We start from the raw sequence: 5,383 nt of genomic DNA, 5'->3' as shown, positions 1-5,383 counted from the left end.
GGTTGGTCGGTTGTTTAGTCGGCGGAACGGAAGTTCGGTACCAACAATTGGGCCGCGGGGCAACCCGTGGTGAAGGTTACCCGGGGCGCACCCATTCGCGTGTTTGTGTGCGTCCGCGGATGGTTTCCCAATGTTCGGAGAAAGTCGAAGAAATTAAAACCTGGCTCCCGATAAACAAACGACGTAACCTCGACAGGTTTAATAAACATTAATCTGCTCCGGGGCCCTGGTCCGGGGCCCGAGTTTTCCGTAAAAGGATCGAGCACGCTCGGTCGGCCCGTGAATTCTGTTCCCGCCGGTGGGCCAGTTGCCAAACCCGGTTCGATTCGGCTCACTGGCTATCTCACTCGCTCGTTGGAACTCGGAATCGGTTCGAGGTGTCCGGGAAAATTATGATTACGCATACAGAGCTGGTCGATTGGCAGCGGCTGATCGATAAAATTAAAATTGGACCAACCGATCGAGCGGCCCGACCCAAAATAAAACCAAAGGGGGGCCATGTCAGCCCGTCGTCGGCCGCTAAATATATTGACGGGTTAGGTCCCCGCTGCCAATCGCTTATGAAAATGGCGAGAAAGGTGGCCAGGCGGGGCTCAATCACTAGCTGGCCGCCGGTGGAGGTCGATTTTTATTTAATTAGTTTTCCCGTCGCGTCGTTCTTTTCCACCCTTCTTTTTTGGGGTGGAAAATGGCCAAACAAACGTCGGACAATGCTGTGTGTGCTCGGAAAAATGTGATAAATTAGCAAACCGCGCACAGGAAGATGCGCCGGCTCGATGGGGCCGCAGTCCTATTTCTGGACTGGACGCGGCCCCACGGCTTTTCTCGCTCGCTCTGTCTGTCGGGGAGCCGGGCCCGGAATGTGGACTCTATTCTCCGGGCTGGGAAAACTAGCGCCACTAGCGCTCCGGGGTGTCTGGACCGCAGCCAGCTCTCAGGTGGGACGCGGTTTAACGTATTGCTCGCAGATGTTTCGCTCGCTCGGTCGGGTCTGGCCATTTTGTGGTGGGCCTTGGGCTATGAGGTGGCAGATTTATGGCTCTCTCTCTCGCTCGCTCGCTCGCTCGCAGCGTCCCGTGGTGCGCGGTCAGACCGATTTTGTTTTGACGTTTAGGTTCTCGATGACGTGTGGCTGGTACCGTGTGTGCGAGCTGCACCCCGGACCATAGACTTATTGCTCCGACTGTCTCTCTACCCGGGGGCATTAATTATTCCGTACGGATCTGGTTTGCATTATAATACCTCCCAGAGCCACCATGGCGGACATAAATTTAGAAATTAGTCTACGTCGTTCGTTCGAAACGTTCGATTATTGATCGCCGGTGTTCTGGTTCAACTGCTGCGCTCCGCTTGTGTATTATTCATATCGGTGGCCGCCCATGGGCGCACCTGAGGAGGCGTAGTACATTAATTTCCCGCTTCCCGCCGCGGCGTGACAGCTTCCCGGCGGCACCCACGTGGTGGCCAATTAAAATAGCTGCATTTAATGCACACTGCATCATCGGTGTGATGCACCGCGTTCGGGGGGATGATCGCAAGCGGAAGCGACCCACTGGTTTTGGTGGATGACAGAATGATCAATCAGTTGCCGGTGTCACGACTACGGCTGGGCACCGTGGAACGTGACACAAGCCACTCGATGCCGATCCGCAGTTTGTTGCAGATAATTTTTAATCACTTTCAACACCGGAATTGCCGCTGCACGTTGTCGAGTGCTGGCCGGATTTCAAGGCCTCTGGCCTCTATTTTGTTGCACCTCTGACGATGTGACGTCAACCAACCCCGGAGGCCATTGAAGCCGGCTGTTGGTGCAATCGGATCCTGGTGCAATCCCCGATGTTGGGATGTTGTTTCTTTGGTTGTATAGGGTGGGTCAAATAGGCGGTCTCTTTTTCATTTGGTTATAAAAATAAACGGCTTAATATTTTACGATGCTTGAACTTTTATTTGAAAGGTTGATTCCTAATTTTATTTAGCAGTGGCTCATTCGATCGACTTATTTTGGTGAACATTTAATATTATCTCTGGTGCCCTATCTCCCAAATGGCAATGTGAATTTCGGTCTTGATTCGGTGTATTGGCTTCTCTTGCACGACGAGCGAAAAAGAGTGGAAATATCATATTGTACCGCTTGAGTTGAAGACTTGTCACTTTGGAAAAAAGTTTTTCATATTTCCCCATTTTTGGCAAAATTGTTTTACATAAGAAAAATTTAAGAATCAACCTTTCAAATTAAAGATCAAGCATCGAAAAATATTAAGACGTTTTTTTCTAGCCAATTGAAAAAGAGAACGCCTGTTTGACCCCCCTATATTACGTACTGTTTGTGTTGTTTTTTCTACATCATTCGACTTATTTGTTACTAAACTGTACGATTAGGTCCGCGTATCTCTTTGCTCTGTGCAGCAAAAAAGAAGCTACTCAAATTGCCCGCGACACGACCGCGATTTTTGTTACGGTCACAATGCGGCCCCCGCCGTGGTGTGTCATGTTCCGGAACGGAAGTCACCCACCACGGCACGAGAGGCGTTTGTCGTCGATTCTTCCATTTTGCGCGGAGTGTACTGCGTGGCCTTCACGGTCTAGTGAGTCTCCCGGCCCGGCCCTGCCCGGCCCAGCCCGGTTCCGCTTGAACGTAACGCTTTTGTAAAACACTTCACTTTCGGTGCCAATTATTGAGCGGCAGCAGCAGCGAGTTGAGGAACTAATGAGCCACGCACTCAGAACCGTAAAACGGCGCTGTGTGGTTGGTCGAGGTTTACGATTACAAACGTTCCGCAAACCTTCGGCGGCGCGGGAAAATCGCCAGAGAATGTGCGCGGAAAATGTGGTGTAGCTAATTATTGCTGCTGCGCCGTTGTGTGGCACGCGGAACAATATGGAACACACGGTGATAAGCGATGTGAATTAGTGGCGGTGGTGGCCACAATGGGTCACGTCGTTTCGATAGAACCCCGAATCATTTAATTACCCATTTCTGTGTCGCAGGCGGCGTCCCAGCAACCTTGTGGCGCGTTTGGTGGGCCCTGCTTTGTTTATACACCTGTGCGGGGCGTGAACGTGGACAATCCGCGTGTTCCCGTGAAGTTTATATGCCTTGGAAGTGTGCCCATCACGATCACGTCATTCTCCGTTCGGAGGGCCGATGTCAATCCGAAGGTTGCCAATGTTTGTACACACCGCACGAAAATAGCAAGGATCGGTCCTTGCTCACGCCTCACGTGATGACGACAAAATATACATTAGCACCAACAGCGGGACGGGACGGGCCCCAAAAAAAGCAGATTAGTTTCAATCAGAAACCACACCACCGCAAGCCCCGTCGCGATCTATATTTACACCTCGCGATGTCCTCGATGCGGCCAATCAATCGAGTTGTCCAATCGACGTGAGAATTCACACATTTGCGGCACGGACCGCAAATCGCGGCGGTGCATCGATTTTATTTATGGAAGCCCCCCCCCGCGGATTGGCAAATGTGGGCCGTCGACGTCCACGACGTCGTTATCCTGTAATTGTTTTGCTACACATCGCGGGCCGCACAAAACTATTAAATCCATTGCTTATTCAGCCTCGCCGGGAGCCTTTTCTGCGACTGAGCAGCGCGGCATTTGCATGATTTATGCCAAATGCCTTCACCTAATCAGGAAAATGTGGCTCTCGTGCGCCGTGTCGTGTGTTGTAATTAAAACATTACTCGATACTTGTTTTATTACCCGGGCAGTATGACGCAACGGATCGGACAACCCGCGAGTGTGTTTGGAGGGTAGATAAGGTGTCGCTATCTATCGCGGAAAAGATAAGACACGATGATTGGTGGGCACCGGCCGACTCATCGGAGAACCTTCACATCCTCCCGAGGTAGGCCAATGTGTGGAATTCCATGGGCGAGTACCGGTTCGGGTTTGGGTTGGGGCCAATTACCCAGGCCCAATGTTTGTTGTGTCTAACTTAAAAATAATACCATAAAGTGTCCATTTCAGTTCGATTGCTGGGACCTCCCTTAGCTCGCTTTCACGTGAGGTCCAATGTCCTCGATTCGTTGCCATTCGAGCTTCCCGGTTACGGAAGCGTGGCCAGCTACCTTCAACGACGCGCACGCGGTTATGGGTTGGCGTGGACATACCGGGCGCGGCCACGTGTGCTACATTGCGCAAACGGAGAGGCCATCCGTTCCGCGGATGGGAAGCACACACGAAAACGTGCGGCTCCACGGAATGCTCCATGTGACGGAGCGTAAACAGTTGGTAGTAGTGGTCCGGCGGGGACCCCAGAGGTGTCACTCGACGGCGAGAGAGAGAGAGAGAGCGCGGGTCCCCCCATTACCCATTGATTGCATCGCAAGTGAGCTCGTGAGGCACGCCTCGGCCTCAGATCGATATTCACGATCGATCGTATATGTGATGCACTTGGGTACACACTCGCGCACGTGCGACCGGACCATGTTGCAATAATTGACGTCCTTTGGCGCTCTGATCCCGCTCCGTTTTGCGGCTCACTCGGTTATCAGTCGCCTCGCCTCACTTTACTCACCGGCCCTAGCGGCCGGGACGAACACACCCTCCCACGGTTCGATATATCGATTATCGGTCATGTCGAGGCCCCCGGATCTAGGTTATGACGTGTGCCGGGACGGGTGACGGGTTCACTAATTACCGATCGCGCGCGCTCACGTACTGCTCGTAAAGTCCGATAAAACTGGGCCCGGGTACCGTTGCTCCCCTCGGTTGTTTCCTCGTCCGGCATCGCTTATCTCGGCATTCAAGTTATCTACCCTCGCCTCGGTTGGTTTACACTGGAATTGATCGGCCCATCGGTCGGTCGATAAGACAAACGTGGAATGGCCCCTCGGTCTGTTTTGGAAAAGTCCTCTATTGTCTTAAATGAGCTTATTTTTACTTAGTGCCTAGTATGGGGGCAAGAAAACGGTGCTGTGTCTTATCACACGGCCACGGATTCCGATACGGGGAATTGTCTGGGGCTACTTGTGCCAATCAGCACGTGCTTCGTGTCTTACGATTCAGCGGGGAGACTTCCGAAACCTTACTCTTACTAGTGTGTTCAATAAGTTCGTATGGTCGGTAACAGCGGACGCTTCTACTAGCCTATTGTTTTTTTTTGTTGTCGTATCGTGATGGGTTTTTGATTTTTGAAAGGTTTAAACGCAAAGGAAAATTATGAACGAATGGTGTAAGTCTATAAGGACTTTTCACCTTCAATTAGTGTATCAAAAGAGGGGTTTCTGAGGTTAAACGTGCTTTCGTTGCTTTCAAGACGATCCACGACAAAGATGCCCAAAAACAGACACAACACCTGAAATCGTAGATGAGACTTGGGTCAATCACTATGATCCTGAATCAGAACAAGAGGCTAAGGAGTGGTG

Source organism: Anopheles bellator, chromosome 1, assembly GCF_943735745.2.
Source record: "Anopheles bellator chromosome 1, idAnoBellAS_SP24_06.2, whole genome shotgun sequence".
Classification (NCBI taxonomy): domain Eukaryota; kingdom Metazoa; phylum Arthropoda; class Insecta; order Diptera; family Culicidae; genus Anopheles; species Anopheles bellator.
The sequence above is the reverse complement of the archived record's forward strand: the minus strand, read 5'-3'. Positions refer to the sequence as shown.